Source organism: Salvelinus namaycush, chromosome 20, assembly GCF_016432855.1.
Source record: "Salvelinus namaycush isolate Seneca chromosome 20, SaNama_1.0, whole genome shotgun sequence".
Lineage (NCBI taxonomy): Eukaryota > Metazoa > Chordata > Actinopteri > Salmoniformes > Salmonidae > Salvelinus > Salvelinus namaycush.
Window position 1 is genome coordinate 26,155,298 of NC_052326.1, and position 23,559 is coordinate 26,178,856.

Here is a 23,559-nt window from a genome sequence, read left to right on the forward strand (position 1 = left end):
GACAGCCCCAGAGGTACTCTGGATCTTATGGAAGCTGTCATAATTGTAAACAAGCTGGGCACATGGTGCGACAGTGTCCGCACCCAATAACCCCGGCCCAAAGCCAGTTTCTGGCCAATAGGGGACGAGGATACGCCCCTAGACTAAGAGGGGGAGAGTAGAGTGTTGATGTATCACTCCTCCAAATTGGACCACATCGAAGTAGGACAAACCACATGTTCCAGGTATGTAGCTGCAGTGGCAAAAGCTATTGAAAAAACAGCCCATTTGGTAATGTGCCATCCATTGGAAATACACACCCACCATGGGGTTGCAGCATATCTGATGAGCAAAGAATTCACGTTCAGCGCTGAAAGGAAAACGAAAATCCAGAATAAATGCACACAATCACACATCACATTTGTCAACACTGACAAAAACATGGCAGACGCACTCAATGCTGAAGAAGGTCTGCCCCACTCCTGTGCAGAAAGAGCTGAAACTGAGACCTGACCTGGGGAACGAACCACTCACCAACCCTGACCTATGGTTGTACACAGATGGATGCCGCTATAGAGGAGAAGAAGGGAACATAGTAGCATACACAGTGGTGCAGCAGCTCCCGGATAGATCACATGTGACTTTGGAATCTGCCATCATCACACAACCTGCATCAGCCCAGTTAGCTGAAATCATAGGTTTGACACAAGCTCTGGAAAGAGCTGAAGGAAAGACTGTAAACATCTACACCGACTCAGCGTATGCTCATGGAGCAGTCCATACTGATGGACCACAATGGGTTAGACGCAACTTCACCACCACAGGAAACCTGCCAATCAAACACAAGACACAGATGGAAAAACTGATTAAATCAGTCTCACTACCTAAGAAGATGGCCATCATGAAGTGTAAAGGACATTAACAACTGAAAAACAGAGTCAGCGAGGGAAATGGTGCAGCTGACAAAGTAGCCAAGAAAGCTGGTGGATACACCCCGAGACAAATGATACTTCAGATCCAACCAGCTCGGACTGAGCTCACAGGGCAACACATAAAAGAACTCCAGTTTTCAGCAGGACACTATGAATACTCAGTATGGGGACAGAAAGGGGCCACCAAAGGACTTGATGAACTGTGGAGATGCCATGATGGCAGACTAGTGGCCCCTGCAAACCTCTGTCCAGAACTAATACGAGAAGCACATGGGCCCACACACGAAGGCAAACTGAAGACTTTACAAAAGGTGTCCCACATCTGGTGGCACCCCCACATGAAAGACATGACAGATTTGTTTTGTGACGAGTGTAGCATTTGTGGTAGCCACAATCCAAAGAAACCATATCAAACGCCCATGGGTTCATACCCAGTCCCAAATGCTTGTTTTCAGGACATCAGCATAGATTACACAGATATGGGGCAAGACAATGTGAAAAATTGAAAAAGGTACCTGTTAGTTATGGTAGACAGGTTCTCTAAATGGGTTGAGGCAATACCAACAGCAAGGGAGGATGCAAAATCGGTCATTAAGTGGCTCCAAACCGAACTCATACCAAGGTATGGAGTTCCAAGGCAAATCAGATCCGACAAACGGGTCCCATTTCAGTAACCAACACCTGAGACAGGTGGAGGAAAGATTGGGTATTGTACACAAGTTTGGGTTAGTGTACAGGCCACAATCTCAAAAGTCTCGTGGAACGCGCCAATCAAATGTATGTGCAGGTTTGAAGTTGATTTGGGTTGAAGCCCTGCCCCTGGCGTTGCTGGCCATGAGAGCCTCTCCAGGTGCAGGCACCCATCTCTCTCCTCATGAGATAATGGTTGGAAGAATTATGCTTGGTCCACCAAGGGAGGGAGGTCATATGCCCGCCCTTGATGTATAACAAATTGTAATGTCTGATAATTGACGGAACTTTCTGCAGCTCTCTCCACACAGATTCACAAGGTCCAAATGGGGAAGCTGACAGGAGATCCGCCAACACTGAAGGAAAAAATTGGTGACTGGGTGGGGTAAAAGTCCACAAGAGAAAGTGGCTGGAACCCAGGTGGACTGAACTGTACGAAGTGAAGGAGGTTACTTCACACTCAGTTCAGGTCAAAGGTAAATCAGGCGCACCTTGGCACCACCTCACACATTGCACTCCAGCCCCAATCCCTTCTAGAACACTGACAGAAGACAGAGCTGATTTAAACAGCTTAAATTCGATTCCAAATGAAGAAATTCCTGACTCAGGTGATGCGGAATCAAACTCCGCCTCCCCTGATAAAGGAACCTCGCCCAGTTAGAGGGATATTTCTCCCTCCCTGGGCAAGGCTAGGGATATCTGGCCCCTTATTTGTGATATTCCTACTGATATTTGGGGTGTCCCTGGGCACTTTCACATGGTTAATAGAATAACTATAACCGGATCCCCATGGATGTATGTCACGGACACTCTAGTCTATCTAGGTAATAATAGATTAAAAAATTAAAAAATTAAAAAATTTAGAAAACAATAGTTAAAATAAGAAACTAATATGGCTCAAATTGAGAAGGTTGAATAAGAGTGGGTGGAGAGCTGTGCAGAGAATGGACAGAAGATGGCAGTATTGCAGCACCCAATGGTCTCCCAGCCGACGGGGAGCCTGGTTGAATGCTGGTGACATAATTTTGTTTTTTGGAGTAAACATTAAGGTTAAGGGTTTCCGTGTACCCAGAGATAAGATATCTTAAAAGAATACACTCATATGGGAATAGGAGTTTTACTTTCTGAGTTTTATTTAGGCAAGGGACTTTGAGAAGATAAAGGGTTCTTTTGGTATGTCTAGATATGGAACACGAATGTAGGTGTAACCTTTTGACCTATTTTCTGTTTTCGTTGCATTTTTCCGGTGACTTGATCACTCACGGGGAAAATGTAGTGAGAATAATGAAGTTGTGTCATTTGGGATACTAGTTTTGAGGTAAATTGATTATAATAGAGTTTATAACTCTTGACCATAAGGTAAGCATTTGTATTGGCCATTAGAAGATAGAGATAGGTTAATTAAGGTTATGTAAGGACTTTAGAGATTGACACTATAAGACATGTTGTTATTTTTAAATCCATGCAGATAAAGTCAAAACAGTGAGACACTTAGTTAATATTGCAAAGGAACACATAGTTGTTATTGACTATTATTAGAAAAAGGCAGACAGAGGGGTCTACCCCGCACTGTTGAGACCTTGAAGGTTTGAGAGCAGAGTGGGGAGGGTGGACCAGGAAATGAGCAAGGTAGGCTGTGAAATAAGATAGGAGAGAAAGGGGTTAACATATATAAGCAGCACAGATACATTTCAAAGTAGATAAGTCACTTGACAGAGAATTGGAAAAGAATAGATATGAATGTACGCCCAAGGGAGAATTGGATATGCGGCGAATAGAAGGGACGTTCCTATAATATGATGTACTAAGTCATTATTTAGAGTAGGTAAGGTGGATACCTGGCCAGAGCCAGGTATCAAACGAAGGAGGGTACATTGTGGTCTAGGAAAGGATGGGGCCTATTGGATAATAAACTTATTTAAAATTAAACATTTCTAGCTAAAAAAAATAGGCATAGAAGTTAAATATATAATCAGAAAGAACAAATGAGGAACTGTTTGTTAACCAAACCTGTATGTCCAAGAGTTTATGCATTGCAGGTGAATTAAGGGAGAAGGTGAATCACTCGACCTGGGGGCATATCGCACTTGGAGGGTGAGACACACTGACACTGCCGAATGATCACAGAGTTAAGGAGAAGAACCGTTGCTAATAGAGCTCGGGGATCAACTCCTTAATGAAGAATCCCTGACCCCGACCTCTCAACACTGTGTACGTTCATAGAAGTGAAAGTGTTGTTTGATCTCTGGCTGATGATGTGTTCTCTGGGAGAGGGTGGGGTTTTTCAGGACTGCTTGTAGTCCTGAGCTGTCTGATTAGGATACGATGGGGATGTTACCATCGCAGTGCTGCCAGAACCACCACCACTTCCAACGGACCAGGGTTCAGCCGGGCTCCTCCACCACTTCAAGACCAAGTCCCACGCCATCACCTAAGCTCTCCAATCTGGTACAGATAATAAATATAAAAGACATCTCAGATAGTGAACATTTGGGGACTGAAACTGGTTATGAGGAAAGGGAGAATATGTGGTTGGCCTACAAAACACTTAATAGAAAGGACTGTGTCGTATGTGGACATGCCAGACCTATTCTGGCTGCTCACCCATTTGTCCTAAGTAATGGGGAAGGTTGGATGTGCATATTGGAAAGTTCAAGCCAAATTCAACCCTGTGTAAAACTCTGAGTCTTGTGTTCCCAGAAGTCCCTCCCCAGAAGGTACCGTGGGGAGTTAAGGCATATGGGGGATATAACAGCTGTATCACTGGTACAGGTAGAGGTATAGACTATGGAAGGCTCCCTACTACTACCTGCATCACTAATGCCACTATTAACTAGAGGTGTTGCTGATGTATGGTGGATGTGTGGACCTGCCAGGCGGTTGACCCCATTTGTGAAAGGAAATTGTCGTTGCTCATGTGTTTTGGCCAGTCTGATACCACCATTGCCTAATATTGAGGTTATAGCTAATCAACTTCTGGGAGCTACACATGACACAGAGGCTTGGGACCAACCCAGGAGACGGCAGAAACGTGACGCTCCTTGGTCCGAGGGTACAGACAACATGCACACCAACCTGTTGGGGTCCCAATAGGGGTCCCCCACGAATTCCAGACATTAAACAGGAATGATGGCCTGTGGCATCTGATGCCCATCATTGGCCCAGCTATTGTTGATGCTAAAACAAAAGGTCTGGATCAATTATATCTACTATAATTAATGATGATTTGTTAAACACACCCACACAGGACTTACAGGGATGGCTGAACAATTGGATGCTACCTCACAAACCAGTAGACACAATAGACTAACACTGGACATAAGTCTGGCCAACCAGGGAGGTGTATGTAAAAAGATTGTAGAACAGTGTTGCACGTTTGTTCCTAACAATACTAGTCCGGATGGGAGCATTTCAAAAAGCTCTGAGTGGGTTGGCAAGGTTATCAGTGGAGATGAAGGGTCTTGCAGGTGTGGAGGAGAGTGGACTGTTCCCCTGGCTGGGTGGTTGTTTTGGTAAGTACACTGCAATGATGATTACTGGATTTCTGACACTAGTTGTTGTTTTTCATTTCTGTGTTGCCTGTATCATACCTTGTTTGAAGAAGTTTGTTACAGATGTGTAAGGGGCCTCTGGTATGATGCCGTTGCTTGATGCTCCAGTTGGAGAGGCTGATACGAAAACAAGCTTCCGCAGGAGAGTGGGCTGGACAGAGGAGGACCCTTGGTTTGCTGTAGTTGATGTTGTCGAATGAATAAAAAATGATGTTTGTCCTCCCTATTGTGAAGGTTTGAAGTTCCCGGGTGGCGACGAGCCCACCTGGTACAGGTTGTATAGAGGGATGGACCTGAGGGTTTAATATATTCTCGTTTTTTGGGTTACTAATGTGTGGTTGGCCACTCCAGGTGTAGTTATTGGAGTGGTCTCCTTTTTGGTCCTTGCTCATTTACGACTCAACTTACATTGATGCTATAGGTGTCCCTAGGGGGTGCCAGATGAATAAACTGGTGGACCAAGTGACAGCTGGGTTTGAATCTTCTGTCTGTTGGTGGTGTACAGTTAATAAAAATGTGGACAGAATTAACTATATTCATTTTAATGTCCAGAAACTGGGCAATTGGACTCAACAAGGCTTCGAGGCGGTCCATGGACAATTGGCAGCTACGTCCCTGATGGCATTTCAAAATAGAATCGCGGTTGATATGTTATTGGCTGAACGGGGGGGGGTCTGTGCAATGTTTGGTGAACAGTGTTGTACTTTCATTCCCAATAACACAGCTACGGATGGGAGTCTGACTGTAGCATTGGAGGGACTTCGTACCCTTAATGGTAAGATGAAACAGCATTCTGGAGTGGACACTTCTATGTGGGACTCATGGATGGATGCTTTTGGTAAATATAAGACGCTGGTTTCCTCTATCCTAGTATCTATTTCCGTATTTGCAGGCATTCTTGTACTTTGTGGATGCTGTTCCATTCCATGTGCGCGGACGCTTGCTAGCTGTGTTATCACTGCCGCCATAGACCCTATTCAGGAAAGGGCCCAAATGTTCCCATTGCTTGATGATGGGGAAACTGGACCTGTCTATCTATTCGAGGACTAAGATACTTTTATGTCACGTCTCTTGTGAGACGTGAAGAGAGGGAATTAAAAATTTGTCTTCTGACAAATTTTATCCTTTAGTTTTGTCTTTTTATACTTTTATGTCACGTCTCTTGTGAGACGTGAAGAGAGGGAATTAATTTCTTGAGAATACAGGGGGTGCTGTTTTCGCATTAGCATAATTTGCTCTACAGATTAAACTGCCTCTTATTCAATTATTGCTCTTACTATATGCATATAATTAATACCATTGGATAGAAAACAATCTCTAGTTTCTAAAACCGTTTCAATTTTGTCTCTGAGTGAAACAGAAGTCATTTGACAGCACTTTCCCTGACCAAGAAGAAGAATGCAAGATGTGTATGCTCGCTTCAACGCTCTGCCTATATATGGTCACGCCACCTATGACCCGAAACACACTTCATTCGTCTTCCTCTGGGTGTCAAGAGGACGTCAGAGGAGAAATTTTTTGTTTATCTTGTACTGACGTGAAATAAGACCTATTTCTTTGGCGTGACCGACAACTTCCGGTTCTCTGAATCGCGCTATTTGGAGGTGCGATTGTCTACTGTTTTGCTGCCGTTACGGATGAAAACTATCTCCGTCTCGAAGTTTGTTTGATACATGTGACCATATCATCTTAATGTATGTTTTTTCAATATAGTTTAATCAGATTATTTGAATTTTTTCGGGAGTTTTGCCGTGTTCCGTTCTGTGACTTTTTTTACTTTGGACAGATCCGTGCCAGTCGACCAGTACCTATGCTAAATGAAGAGGGAAAGTTGCCATTATGAATGGATTGAACGACTCATCAGGACTAAGGACACCTTGATCAACATTCTGATGAAAGATCAGCAATAGTAAGACCCAATTTACGATGTTATTTCATATATCTGTCGTGCATGTGAACTGGTCGTGGGCGCCCAGCTGGTTCTGGCTGGCGTGGCTATGCTAATTTAGCGCTACATTTTGTTTTCGCTATAAAACATTTAATAAATCTGAAATATTGTTTGGATTCACCAGATGTTGGGCTTTCAATATCTGTACGCTGTGTATTTTTCTGAAATGTTTTAAGATAAGTAATTAGTTATATGACGTTGGTCTCTGTAATTGTTCTGGCTGCGTCGGCACTATTTCAGATTGCAGCTGCAATGTAGAACTGTGATTTATACCTGAAAAATGCACATTTTTCAAAAAAAAACTATGCTATACCATAAATATGTTATCAGACTGTCATCTTATGAAGTTGTTTCTTGGTTAGTGGCTATATATTTTTTTATTTAGTCGAATTAGTGATAGCTACTGACGCAGGAAAAAACTGTTGGAGTAAAAAAATTGTGTCTTATGCTAACGTGGTTAGCTAATAGATTTACATATTGTGTCTTCCCTGTAAAACATTTTAAAAATCTGAAATGGTGGCTTTATTCACAAGATCTGTATCTTTCATCTGGTGTCTTGGACTTGTGATTTAATGATATTTAGATGCTACAATTTACTTGTGACGCTATGCTAGCTATGCTACTCAGTGGGGGGGGAGTGGGGGGTGATCCCGGATCCGGGTTGGTGACTCGTTAAAGGTTAAAAATTTGTCTTCTGACAAATTTTATCCTTTAGTTTTGTCTTTTTATATACTTTTATGTCACGTCTCTTGTGAGACGTGAAGAGGGGGATTTGTAAGAAATTGTATTAGATATTGGTAACTTGTTTTAACAACTTCTCAACATTAGCTATAGTTGACACAATATGCCCACACCCCCTCTTTCTCTTGGACATATGCTGGACTCATTAGACATATACACGACACCCACAACTCCCCTCCCCCATGACAATCACACAGACACACACAACTCAGGGTTGGAGCTCAAGACAAAGAACTATCTCAGGAACCAATGGAACGTGGACACCAGGCCTGTCCAGGACTACCCAAGACCCAGATCGACCAATCAGAAGGCCAGACTTCAAGATCAACCTACTTTGCTTGTTGTCTATATAAAACTGTACAACTGTTGAAACTACCTCTTTCCGGACGATTTCATACAAATCAGACAGAAAGAGCCGTGCCGCACGCTTTGCCTAATATCTTTACACTTGAATAAACCTGCCTTATTATACAATTATCCACCTCGTCCTATGTCTCCACTTGTTCTCCTGTCTCAAGTAAAACGAATTATCAACACAACTCAGCATTCTTTGTCCCCCAAACACGACGAGTTCTATTTTGGTTTCATCTGACCATATGACATTCTCCCAATCTTCTTCTGGATCATCCAAATGCTCTCTAGCAAACTTTAGACGGGCCTGGACATGTACTGGCTTAAGCAGGGGGACACGTCTGGCACTGCAGGATTTGATTCCCTGGCGGCGTAGTGTGTTACTGATGGTAGGCTTTGTTACTTTGGTCCCAGCTCTCTGCAGGTCATTCACTAGGTCCCCCCGTGTGGTTCTGGGATTTTTGCTCACCGTTCTTGTGATCATTTTGACCCCACGGGGTGAGATCTTGCGTGGAGCCCCAGATCGAGGGAGATTATCAGTGGTCTTGTATGTCTTCCATTTCCTAATAATTGCTCCCACAGTTGATTTCTTCAAACCAAGCTGCTTACCTATTGCAGATTCAGTCTTCCCAGCCTGGTGCAGGTCTACAATTTTGTTTCTGATGTCCTTTGACAGCTCTTTGGTCTTGGCCATAGTGGAGTTTGGAGTGTGACTGTTTGAGGTTGTGGACAGGTGTCTTTTATACTGATAACAAGTTCAAACAGGTGCCATTAATACAGGTAACGAGTGGAGGACAGAGGAGCCTCTTAAAGAAGAAGTTACAGGTCTGTGAGAGCCAGAAATCTTGTTTGTTTGTAGGTGACCAAATACTTATTTTCCACCATAATTTGCAAATAAATTCATTAAAAATCGTACAATGTGATTTTCTGGATTTTTTCCCCTCATTTTGTCTGTCATAATTGAAGTGTACCTATGATGAAAATTACAGGCCTCTCTCATTTTTTTAAGTGGGAGAACTTGCACAATTGGTGGCTGACTAAATACTTTTTTGCCCCACTGTACAAGCCGCTGACGAGCGCCTTTGGAACATCTACATTATATATACAGTATCACAATACATCCATTATTTCATTTAGGCAGGTCTAAAGAAACATTATGATATGAAGAAAATGTATTTCAGTAGAACAGAATTTGAATCGGCCTACTGTATGTTATCTTTCAATGCGTCGTGCAATAGGCTGTAGGCTAGTTCAGTTAGTAGGCAAGACATGCTTAGAAGTCCAGTGCCATTATTTTACATTATATGATTTTATAGTAAGAAGAATATAATTGAACTTAGCTGAATAAAAAGTGTGCATATGAAGTGGCTATGTTGAGCGTAAAAGTGAACATTTGAAACAGCTCCTATATACTAGATTTAGAGTTACTTGACAACTTTATTTGTTTAATACAGTTTTTTACAATCACTTTGGCACTAATTTCCGAACCTTGTGGTCATTTTTCAAAACTCTAGACACAAAACTCAAAATGGTCATCACTTGTAACACAGTCTGTCCAATGTTCAAAACATTGCATTGTGCATTCATATCTTTAAAGAAACCTTGCACTTGCAGAATCATTGGTTCAAATAACTCATTTATCATGAAATACCATAGGAACATTCATTTAGACCACCCACACACAAGATACCGATAGTTTCACTGTGTAGTTGTTCGTCCAATCATTAAATATTGTAGTACAAAATATGTGATACATGTTTCATTATGCTACTACACGTAAATACATCACTGTAAAAGGACTAGTAGAGAGAATACTACAGACACAGTGGAATCATTGAACAAAATATGAAATGTATTGATTAAATACAATAAAATCACAACATAGGTTTCTTTGAATTAAAGCAAAAATAATTAGCTATAAAAAAAAAAAAAGTTAAAGGTCAACTGCAGTGTTCCTCACCTGGCTTACTATAAAAAGCAAAACAAAAGATTGATTACTGTACTTCTATATTTCCATCAACCCTGTCTTGTGGATTTGGCCACAGGTTCTCATCCACATCACAATGGATGTTTTCATTAGCCAAACATCTTGGGAAGAATCTTCGGGCATGGCGAATCCAGGCCTGACACTGGTCTGCCGTGATGTCATTGCATGCGTCATCCATGGCCTGGAGAAGGGTAGCTTGTTCGTGAGGGTGCCTATCATATACCTTCCACCTCCTTGTGGAGAAAAATTCCTCAATTGGGTTAAGGAATGGAGAGTATGGGGGTAAGTACAAGGTGATACATTGTGGATGGGCCTGAAACCATGCTTGCACCATTTAAGCATGGTGGAACCTGACATTTTCCCACACAATGACATAGGTCATGCCATCACCTCTACAGACCTGACTTAGCTCATCAAGGAAGGTGACATTCGAACAGCGAATCATGTGGCTGCCTGCAACTCAATATAAAGAGTATATAGAGTAGAGAGCTTTAGATGTTGTTCGACCAAACATTAGAACGGGTAAGATGCGTAATCTAAGCAACATTGACCGTGGTATGATTGTTGATGCCACACATGGTGATTCTAGCATCTCAGAAACAGCTGCCCTCCTGGGATTTTTATGCACTATAGTCTCTAGAGTTTACAGAGAATGGTGCGATAAACAAAACACATTCAGTGAGAGGCAGTTCTGTGGGCAAAAACACCTTGTTAATGAGAGAGGTCAGAGGAGAATGTCCAGACTCATTCAAGCTAACAGAAAGGCCACAAATGCTCAAATAACAGCTGTTTAAAACAGTGGTGTGCAGAATGGCATCTCTTAACGTACAACACCATGAATAATTCAGGCTGTTGTGGAGGCAAAAGGGGGTCCTACCCAGTACTAGATAGGTGTACCTAATAAAGTGGCCGGTGAGTGTACAGTAATGTCAAATCTGAAAACATGGTCTGGAAAAGTGGTACATGGGACCATAGAAACAGTGTCTGATAAAGAATGATGATGAAATATTACATCCATAGGTAATGTAGTCCAATTGGTTCATGTTCCACGGTAATTGGTGTCAGTGGATCTCGTTATCCTGATACTTTCATGACCTAAACATGGAATTTTGTTTGTCAGTTTCCATAAAACTATGCATTAAGAGTAATGCAACAGTTACTATCATTTTGAGCAGTTGTATCATTTGATAGTTAAATCATTGTAATGAAATTAATAGACAGTCATTTCAGATGTAATTTGTGAATTGCATTTTGAAATGGTAATAATTTCATGTTAAGTTGTGTCATTTTGAACGGTGATTTTAGTTCAATGAACAAATTATCTTAGCTTTGTGTGTATTGTCTCCAAGCAATTGGAAAAAGTTTAGAAAAATTAGCATTTTGATCATTGGTTGTGAGTTTTGTGGCTAGAGTTTTGAAAAATTACATCAAGGTTCCCGAAATTAGTGCCAAAGTGATTGTAAAAAACTGTAATACAAACTGTCACACCAGCCTTCGCTTAGGCTCCCCCTCCTGGCCAGCTCAGGCGTTCGGCAATGCCAGCTCTCTAGCTGCTGCCGAACCTGCTGCTGGCAAACGCCCTTCACTCATCAACCCCGGACTTTTCTCGTCATCATCTCACACACCTGGTTCATATCCCCCAAAAAGTTTGGAGTGTAGCATCAGGTAACCAGTCCATCTAGTATGCATAATAATACAGTCCACACTCAAAGGTGATTACTAGAATGTGTTGACTTTGGAGAATATTTTTAAAATTTTAATTTCACCTTTATTTAACCAGGTAGGCTAGTTGAGAACAAGTTCTCATTTACAACTGCGACCTGGCCAAGATGAAGCAAAGCAGTTCGACACATACAACAACACAGAGTTACACATGAATAAACAAACATACAGTCAATATTACAGTAGAAAAAGTTTATATACAGTGTGTACAAATGAGGTAGGATAAGGGAGGTAAGGCAATAAATAGGCCATGGTGGCGAAGTAATTACAATATAGCAAATTAAACACTGGAATGGTAGATGTGCAGAAGATGAATGTGCAAGTAGAGATACTGGGGTGCAAAGGAGCAAGATAAATAAATAAATAGAGTATGGAGATGAGGTAGTTGGATGAGCTATTTATAGATGGGCTATGTACAGGTGCAGTGATCTGTGAGCTGCTCTGACAGTTGGTGCTTAAAGCTAGTGAGGGAGATATGAGTCTCCAGCTTCAGTGATTTTTGCAGTTTGTTCCAGTCATTGGCAGCAGAGAACTGGAAGGAAAGGCGGCCAAAGGAAGAATTGGCTTTGGGAGTGACCAGTGAGATATACCTGCTGGAGCGCATGCTACAGGTGGGTGCTGCTATGGTGACCAGTGAGCTGAGATAAGGAGGGGCTTTACCTAGCAGGGTCTTGTAGATGACCTGGAGCCAGTGGGTTTGGAGGCGAGTATGAAGCAAGGGCCAGCCAACGAGAGCGTACAGGTCACAGTGGTGGGTAGTTTATGGGGCTTTGGTGACAAAACGCATGGCACTGTGATGGACTGCATCCAATTTGTTGAGTAGAGTGTTGGAGGCTATTTTGTAAATGACATCGCCAAAGTCAAGGATCGGTAGGATGGTCAGATTTATGAGGGTATGTTTGGCAGCATGAGTGAAGGATGTTTTGTTGCGAAATAGGAAGCCGATTCTAGATTTACTTTTGGATTGGAGATGCTTAATGTGAGTCTGGAAGGAGAGTTTACAGTCTAACCAGACACCTAGGTATTTGTAGTTTGTAATATGCTAGACCAATTATGTACCAAAGATATCATAAATCAATGTTTTTTTCTTCTTCTGTGCCTAATATGCCATAGGCTATTAGGCTATGTATTGTATAACAGCACCATCATTATTTGAATTCAGGTTTTTTTTCAGGCTTGGGCTCATATATAGGTCATGCGTATGTTTTTTTTGAATTAATCATCACCTTAGAAAGCACTATCCATTTCATTGTGTTTGTCTTTGAAACAACATCCACAACGACCATGTTTTCCACTCACTTTCAACCTGTTGTTGAACTTCTTTCTTCAAACTGATTGATCACAATCAGGTGAGTTTTAAAAGCATGATACTGTTTTGATGATCAGTGTTTGATGTAATTTTCAATGGCATTTGTACTGATGTTAGAGTGGTTAGCGGGGCAAAAGAACACTCAGTACCAGGTCATTAGCGACCGGACGGTTGTTTGCGAGTTGGGTACTACCAATGCATGTTCAGAGTGCATAAAATTAGATTACCGTGGCTCAACAGTCACGTGGAATTTGACTGCGGTCATGACTCATGACTGCCGGCAGTGTGGCGGTAATACAGTCACCGCAACAGCCCCAGTCTGGACATTTTCAGTTCCACTCTACAGAAAATGTGTATTTACAATGTAAACCAACACATGTAAATTCCATGAAACAACTTTTCACATGAGTAAAAGGACTGATATTGTTTAAGCATAAAGCTAAAATAGCGCTGATCAAGGATACATACAGCACCACTGAAGCGGACAGCGAAGTCATTGGAATTCTGAAGTACAGCACCACATTACAATGGACAGCGACCATTTAAAATGCGGTCAGCCAGTCACTTCCCTTGGGAAGAATACCTGGAAATATATCCAGGAACGCTTAACCAGGAAGTGAGAAGCCTAAAAGCCTGGACTGGGAACTCTGTTTGATAGCCTGTGTGACGAAAAAGATTGTTATGTGACTGAGCAAAGTAGTCAAAGCATCTGTGAAGTATTTTATGGGCCACATGAGAAAACACTCAAGCTCTCTCCCACTTCCTCTTCCTTTGTCCCTCTCTCTCCCTCTCCCTCTTCCTTCGTCTCCCTCTCTCTCCCACTCCCTCTTCCTTCGTCACTCTCTCTTCCTCTTCTTCCGTCCGTCCCTCTCTCCCGCTCCCACTTCCTTCGTCCCTCTCTCTCTCTCTCCTTCACCCTCCCTCTTCTATATACTCCCTCTTTTTCCTTCATCCTATGCACACACACATTTCTAAGTGTGAAACAGAGTGGGAGAAGCGCTCTTCATGAGCTGAAATAAAACATCCCAGAAATGTTTCATACGCACAAAAAGCGTATTTCTCTAAAATGTTGTGCACACATATGTTTACATCCCTGTTAGTGAGCATTTCTCCTATGACAAGATAATACATCCACCTGACATGTGTGGCGTATCAAGAAGCGGATAAAACAGCATGATCCATACACAGGTGCACCTTGTGCTGGGAAAATATAATGCCTCTAAAATGTGTAGTTTTGTCACACAACACAATGCTACAGATGTCTCAAGTTTTGAATGAGTGTGCAAATGGCATGCTGACTGCAGGATATGTCCACCATAGATGTTGCCAGAGAATTTAATGTTCATTCCTCTACCATAAGCTGCCTCCAACGTTGTTTTAGAGAATTTGGTAGTATGTCTGACCAGCCTCATAACCTCAGACCATGTGTAACCAAGCCAGCCCAGGACCTCCACATCCTGCTTCTTCACCTGCGGGATGGTCTCAGAGGAGCCACCCGGACAGCTGATGAAACTGTGGGTTTGCACAACAGAAGAATTTCTGCACACAAATCTAAAGGGGTGAATGAGAATATGTACATATAAGTACATGGATGAGCGATGGCCGAGCGACATAGGCAAGGTGCAGTAGATGGTATAAAATACAGTATATACATGTGATATGAGTAATGTAAGATATGTAACATTATTAAAGTTGCATTATTTAAAGTGGCATTGTTTAAAGTGACTAGTGATCCATTTATTAAAGTGTCCAGTGATTGGGTTTCAGTGTAGGCAGCAGCCTCGTTGAGTTAATGATGGCTATTTAACAGTCTGATGGCCTTGAGATAGAAGCTGTTTTTTAATCTCTCGGTCTCAGCTTTGATGCACCTGTACTGACCTCGCCTTCTGGACGATAGTGGTGTGAACAGGCAGTGGATTGGGTGATTGTTGTCCTTGATGATGTTTTTGGCCTTCCTGTGACATTGGGTGCTGTAGGTGTCATGGAGGGCAGGTAGTTTGCCCCCGGTGGTGCGTTGTGCAGACCGCACAGCCCTCTAAAGAGACTTGCGGTTGAGGGCGGTGCAGTTGCGTACCAGGATGTGATACAGCCCGACAGGATTCTCTCGATTGTGCATCTGTAAAAGTTTGTCAGGGTTTTGGGTGACAGGCCAAATTTCTTCAGCCTCCTGAGGTTGAAGAGGCGCTGTTGCGCCTTCTTCACCACACTGTCTGGGTGGGTGGACCATTTCAATTTGTCTGTGATGTGTACCCTCAGGAACTTAAAACTTTCCACCTTCTCCACTGCTGTCCTTCGATGTGGATAGGGGGGTGCTCCCTCACTGTTTCCTGAAGTCCACAATCATCTCCTTTGTTTTCTTGACGTTGAGTGAGAGGTTGTTTTCCTGACACCACACTCCGAGTGCCCTCACCTCCTCCCTGTAGGCTGTCTCGTCATTGTTGGTGATCAAGCCCACTACTGTTGTGTTGTCTGCAAACTTGATGATTGAGTTGGAGACGTGCATGGACACACAGCTGTGGGTGAACAGGGAGTACAGGAGAGGGCTGAGCACACACCCTTGTGGGGCCCCAGAGTTGAGGGTCAGCGAAGTGGAGATGTTGTTTCCTACCTTCACCACCTGGGATGGCCCGTCAGGAAGTCCAGGACCCAGTTGCACAGGGAGGGGTTGAGACCCAGGGCCTCCAGCTTGATGATGAACTTGGAAGGTACTATCGTGTTGAATGCTGAGCTGTAGTCAATGAACAGTGTTCTTACATAGGTATTATTTTTGTCCAGATGGGATAGGGCAGTGTGCAGTGTGATGGCGATTGTGTCACCTGTGGACCTTTTAGGGCGGTATGCAATCTGAAATGGATCTAGGGTGGCCGGTAAGGTGGTGGTGATATGATCCTTGACTAGCCTCTCAAAGCACTTCATGATGACAGAAGTGAGTGCTACGGGGCGGTAGTCATTTAGTTCAGTTATCTTTGCCTTCTTGGGTACAGGAACAATGGTAGCCATCTTGAAGCATGTGGGGACAACAGCTTGGGATAGGGAACAATTAAATATGTCTGTAAACACACCAGCCAGCTGGTCTGCGCATGCCCTGAGGACGCGGCTAGGGATGCCGTCTGGGCCAGCAGTGAGGGTTAACACGTTTAAATGATTTACCCACGTCAGCCACTGAGAAGTCTTTGTTAGCGATCCGCGACGGTGGCACTGTATTATCCTCAAAGCATGCAAAGAAGGTGTTTAGTTTGTCTGGAAGCGTGAACTGGGGTGTTCGTGACGTAGCTGTTTTTGTTTTTGTAGTCCGTGATTTCCTGTAGACCCTGCCACATACGTCTCGTGTCTGAGCCGTTGAATTGAGACTCCACCTTGTACCTGTATCAGCATTTCACTTGTTTGATTGCCTTGCGCAGCAAATAACTACACTGTTTATATTCAGCCATATTACCAGACCTCTTTCCATGATTAAATGCGGTGGATCGCGCTTTCAGGTTTACGCAAATTCTGCCATCCATCCATGGTTTCTGGTTAGGGTAGGTTTTAATAGTCACGGTGGGTACGATGTCTCCAATGCACTTATTTATAAACGCACTCACCGAGTCAACGTATAGGTCGATGTTGTCCTCTGTTGTCACGTTCCTGACCTGTTTTCTGTTATTTTTGTATGTGTTTAGTTGGTCAGGGCGTGAGTTGGGGTGGGCATTCTATGTTTTGTGTTTCTATGTTTAGGTCAGGTGTAATTAGCCTTATATGGTTCTCAATCAGGGACAGGTGTTTGACGTTTCCTCTGATTGAGAACCATATAAAGGTAGGCTGTTCACACTGTTTGTTTGTGGGTGGTTGTCTTCTGTGTCTGTCTATGTTGTACGTTTGTAGCTTGTGATTGCACTTACGTCTTTAGCTTCACGATCGTTTGTTGGTTTGTTTCGTTTCGTAATAGTGTTCGTTGCGTGTTTTTCCCTCTTCTAAATAAAGAGATGTATTTTGCACACGCTGCGCCTTGGTCCAATCCCTACTCCTCCTCTTCTTCCGAAGAGGAGGAGGACACCCGTTACAGAATCACCCACCAACCAGGGATCAAGCAGCGTGAGAGGAACCAGCAGCAGCGGCCAAAGAACCAGGACTCGTGGACTTGGGAGGAAATATTGGACGGAAAGGGACCCTGGGCTCAACCAGGAGAATATCGCCGCCCCAAAGCTGAGCTGGAGGCAGCGAAAGCAGAGAGGCGGCGTTTCGAGGAGCTAGCTCGGAAGCAGGAGAAGGATCTGGGCTACACTACGTGGGAGGAGATCGACAGGTGGGCGATCAACCCAGGGCGAGTGCCGGAGCCCGCCTGGGATTCTCTGGCGCAGTGCGAGGAGGGATACCGGCGAATGGAGGCAGCACGACGACGCGGTAGGAAGCCTGTGAGTAAACCCCAAACATTTCTTGGGGGGGGGGGGGGCTAAGAGGGAGAGTGGCGAAGTCAGGTAGGAGACCTGCGCCTACTCCCTGTACTTACCGTGGAGAGCGAGAGTACGGGCAGACACCGTGTTACGCAGTAGAGCGCATGGTGTCTCCTGTACGTGTGCATAGCCCGGTGCGGGTTATTCCACCTCCCCGCACTGGCAGGGCTAGATTGAGTATTGAGCCGGATGTCATGAAGCCGGCCCTACATATCTGGCCACCAGTACGTCTCCTCGGGCCGGCTTACATGGCACCAGCCTTACACATGGCACCAGCCTTACGCATGGTGTCCCCGGTTCGCCTACATAGCCCGGTGCGGGTTATTCCACCTCCCCGCACTGGTCGGGCGACGGGGAGCATACAACCAGGTAAGGTTGGGCAGGCTCAGTGCTCAAGGGAGCCAGTACGCCTGCACGGTCTGGTATTTCCGGCGCCACCTCCCCGCTCCAGCCCAGTACCACCTGTGCCTACACCACGCACCAGGCTTCCAGTGCGTCTCCAGAGCCCTGTTCCTCCTCCACGCACTAGCCCTATGGTGCGTGTCTCCAGCCCAGTACCACCAGTGCCTACACCACGCACCAAGCCTCCTGTGCGTCTCCAGAGCCCTGTACGCACTGTTCCTTTTCCCCGTACTCGCCCTGATGTGCGTGCCCTCAGCCCGGTACCACCAGTGCCGGTACCACGCATCAGGCCTATAGTACGCCTTGAGAGTCCAGTGTGCCCTGTTGTTGTTCCCCGCACTAGCCTGAAGGTGCGTGTCCTTAGCCCGGTACCTCCAGTTCCGGCACCAAGCGCCAGGCCTACAGTGCGTCTCAGCCGGCCAGAGTCTGCCGTCTGCCCAGCGGCGCCTGAACTGCCCGTCTGCCCAGCAGCGCCTGAACTGCCGTCTGCCCAGCTGCGCCTGAATTGCCCGTCTGCCCAGCGGCGCCTGAACTGTCCGTCTGCCCAACGCCGTCTGAACTGTCCGTCTGCCAAGCGCCGCATGAGCCGCCCGTCTGTACTGAGCCTGCAAAGCCGCCCGTCTGCCATGAGCCTTCAGAGCCGTCCGCCAGACAGGAGCCGCTAGAGCCTTCCGCCAGACAGGAGCCGCTTGAGCCTTCCGCCAGACAGGATCAGCCAGAGCCTTCCGCCAGACAGGATCAGCCAGAGCCTTCCGTCAGACAGGATCAGCCAGAGCCTTCCGTCAGACAGGATCAGCCAGAGCCGTCAGCGAGCCATGACCAGCCACAGCCGTCAGCGAGCCATGACCAGCCAGAGCCGTCAGCGAGCCATGACCAGCCAGAGCCGTCATCCAGCCATGACCAGCCAGAGCCGTCATCCAGCCAGGATCCGCCAGAGCCAGCCAGCCAGGATCCGCCAGAGCCAGCCAGCCAGGATCCGCCAGAGCCAGCCAGCCAGGATCCGCCAGCCAGCCAGGATCCGCCGTCCCTCAGTCCGGAGCTGCCGTCCCTCAGTCCGGAGCTGCCGTCCCTCAGTCCGGAGCTGCCGTCCCTCAGTCCGGAGCTGCCGTCCCTCAGTCCGGAGCTGCCCCTTATCCCGGTGCTGCTCCTTATCCCGGTGATGCCCCTTAATTTAGGTGGGGTTATTTGGAGGGTGGTCATTGAGAGGGGGTTAAAAAAGCGGGGATTTATTATGGTGGGATGGGGACCACGCCCAGAGCCTGAGCCGCCACCGTGGACAGATGCCCACCCAGACCCTCACCTAGACTTTTGGTGGTGCGTCCGGAGTTCGCACCTTGAGGGGGGGGTTCTGTCACGTTCCTGACCTGTTTTCTGTTATTTTTGTATGTGTTTAGTTGGTCAGGGCGTGAGTTGGGGTGGGCATTCTATGTTTTGTGTTTCTATGTTTAGGTCAGGTGTAATTAGCCTTATATGGTTCTCAATCAGGGACAGGTGTTTGACGTTTCCTCTGATTGAGAACCATATAAAGGTAGGCTGTTCACACTGTTTGTTTGTGGGTGGTTGTCTTCTGTGTCTGTCTATGTTGTACGTTTGTAGCTTGTGATTGCACTTACGTCTTTAGCTTCACGATCGTTTGTTGGTTTGTTTCGTTTCGTAATAGTGTTCGTTGCGTGTTTTTCCCTCTTCTAAATAAAGAGATGTATTTTGCACACGCTGCGCCTTGGTCCACTCTCTCTCACGAAGACGATCGTGACATCTGTGGCTGATCGGAACATATTCCTTGTCCGCGTGATCAAAACAATCTTGGAGCGTGGCTTCTGATTGGTCAGACCAGCGTTGAATGGTTCTCGTCACTGGTACATCCTGTTTGAGTTTCTGCCTATAAGCCGAGACGAGCAAGATGGCGCCGTGGTCGGATATGCCGAAGGGAGGGTGGGTGAGGACTTTATATGCATCGCGGAAGTTAGAGTAGCAGTGGTCGAGAGTATTAGCCCTACGTGTTGTGCAATCAACATGCTAATAAAATGTAGGTAGCATGTTTCTCAAATTTGTTTTGTTAAAATCCCCAGCTACGATAAATGCAGCCTCCGGATATATAGTTTCCGGTTTACATAGAGTCGAGTGAAGTTTCTTGAGGGCCCTCTTGGTGTTAGCTTGAGGGAGGATGTACCCAGCTTGACTATAACTGACGAGAATTCTCTTGGTAGGTAAAATGGCCGACATTTGATTGTAAGGAATTATAGGTCGGGTGAGCAGAAGGACTTGAGTTCCTGTATGTTGTTATGATTACACCAAGAGTTGTTAATCATAAAGCATACACCCCCGCCCTTCCTCTTCCCAGAGAGGTGTTTATCTCTGTCGGCTGAACCGATTCCGACAATATATCCCGAGAGAGCCATGTTTCCGTGAAACAGAGAATGTTACAATCACTGATGTCTCTCTGGAAGGCAACACTCGCTTGAATTTTGTCTACCTTGTTGTCAAGAGACTGGACATTGGCGAGTAGTATACTCTGGAGCGGAGAGCGATGTGCCTGTTTACGAAGCCTGACCAGAAGACCGCTGCCCTTCTGCGTCGTCTTTGTTTTCAGTCAGCTGCTGGGATTAGATCCATTGTCCTGGGTGGTGTTCCGAAGAGAGGATCTGCTTCAGGAAGTCGTATTCCTGGTCGCAATGTTGGAAAGTTGACGCTGCTCTTATATCCAATAGTTCTTCCCGGCTGTATGTAATTAGACTTAAGATTTCCTGGGGTAACAATGTAAGAAATAATACATTAAAAAAACGAAATACTGCATAGTTTCCTAAGAACGCGAAGCAAGGTGTAACGCTCGTCTTCCTCCTCTTCTGAGGAGGAGTAGTAGGAAGGATCGGAGGACCAATGCGCAGCGTGGTAAGTGTCCATATTTTAATAAAGCAAATAGAACACTGAACAAAAACAACAAAGTGAAACGAACGAAAACGAAACAGACCCGTATGGTTAAACACAGACACAGGAACAATCACCCACAACCCACAATGACAAAACAGGCTACCTAAATATGGCTCCCAATCAGAGACAACGACTGACACCTGCCTCTGATTGAGAACCATATCAGGCCAAACACATAGAAAGAGACAAACTAGACATACAACATAGAATGCCCACTCACATCACACCCTGACCAAACAAAACATAGAAACATACAAAGCAAACTATGGTCAGGGCGTGACACAAGGCGACCATCTCTGTCGGCTCCATCTTACAACTTACAACTCCACAGGCCACAATCAACAGCCTGATCAACTCTATGGGAAGGAGATGTGTCGCGTTGCATGAGGCAAATCGGGGTCATACAGATACTGACTGGTTTTCTGATCCACACCCCTACCTTTCTTTTAAATTATCTGTGACCAACAGATGCATATCTGTATTGCCAGTCATGTGAAATCCATAGATTAGGGCTTAATTAATGTATTTCAACTGACTGATATCCTTATAGGAACTGTAACTCAGTAAAATATTTGAAATGGTTGCATGTTGCATTTATATTTTTGTTCAGTGTAGCAAAAGATATGAACAATATAAAACAAATTCCAATAATCTCTCAAACAATGACCATTTATCAATATTCTATAGCAATCTTTACATTATAGCTTCAGTCCTACTACTTCCATGCACAAAATTGTGCCTCATGTAAAGTTCCTAGCAATAACACGCTAATGCACACACACACACACACACACACACACACACACACACACACACACACACACACACACACACACACACACACACACACACACAGTCTTTGACATGCGATGTGCACCAAACACAATCTCTTTCTCTCTTTGTCTCTTTCTCTCTCTTTTTCTCCTATGACATCACTACTGGTTGTATCTAGATTTCACTCTTGATGGGGCAGAGTCACAAATGTGTGAGGAGGTGCCTTTACAAATTACCACACGAGTCCTCCCCTTCTCCGGTCACACACACAAACACACACCCACACAAAGCCAACCCCCTACAGTGGGCTCAGCAGGGGTTACACACGCTCTTTCAGAAAGCACGAGACCCTTGCATGCCAGACAAGAAGCAAAGTTCTATACACTTAACACACACACAGCCCTGCACACTTGTCAGCAAAATTGCATACACACTCACTATGCAAACCAGGCAGTAAAGTTGTCCACCCTGCAGCCTTTTAGTTAATCAGTGAAATAGGGCATGTTTAAAGTGTGTTGTCTCATCCTTAGCAAACATTCCTTTCCTTTGCACTTACATGTTCCATGCTAAACCCTGTTTCATCTGAGCAGCATGGGTTATGCAATGACATGCAGACTACATGCTTCAGGGACACGCTGCATGGAGAGGGCAAACATAACAAGGAAAGGTCTATGATAACACACAAATGACTGTGTGTGTGTGTGTGTGTATGTGTGTGTGTGTGTTTGCGTGTCTGTGTCTGAGTTTCCGTGTCTCACAGTCAATAACCCCCATGCCACCCCGACAACACGACTCATTAATGATTCATGATTTAGCAGAAATCAGGTCCAACTCTGCACATGCAATCGCTTTTACTCTCCTTCAAACCTCTCTCCCTCATTCCATCTCTCCTTCCCTCCCAGACAGTAATAACAGCTTTAGACTTGACTACTTCCTTAGAATTCAATGACAGATAAGCTGCTCTGGTTTGCAGTCTGCAGTGATAAATGGCTACTGGACATTTTTCCTCAACAGTGCAGGAGAAAGGCTTCTGTTTATGATGTTCCAAAAACAAGTTTATTTCTGACCTCTCGAAAATCCTCGGAAATCCTTTCAATTAGAGAATGTGGAAGTTCTCCTATTACTGGAAACTCCAGTCTGAGGCAAGTGCAGGCAGAGGCAGGGAGTGGGAGATAATTGGCCAATAAAAATGTAAATAGGGGAGCGGAGTAAACCAGCGTGTTGTGATGTGTGTGTGTGTGCGTTGGGGGATTGTTGGGCTAAGCCATTTTGACAGGTTTGTTGGTTGCTAATTGGATCCTAGCAGCCCCCGTATTTCACTAATACTGTACAGACATCATTATTGATAGGAGCCATATAGATGGAAATATGCAGGAAACCTTGATAATGTGTGTGTGTGTGTGTGTGTGTGTGTGTGTGTGTGTGTGTGTGTGTGTGTGTGTGTGTGTGTGTGTGTGTGTGTGTGTGTGTGTGTGTGTGTGTGTGTGTGTGTGTGTGTACATGTATAGGTGGGTGTTGACCCTGTACAGTTGAAGAGTAGAACTTACAGTTACGTATATGAAGCATGGGAAGTTTAGATACAATATAAACTTGGTTTCCATAGCTCAGTTGGTAGTGTCATGACGTCGCCTGCTTGGGTATTGCAAACCCCATCCCCCTCTCCCTACCTTTCCCTTTCCTCCTTCAACCCATGCTGTGATCACAGAGAGACGTCGTAAATTCCTGAGAATCTCCATGGCCAAACAGTATTAAGAGAGAGGGTAAACTTTCAGGACAAAGGAATTTTCTCCCACCTCACAGAACTTGAGGTAC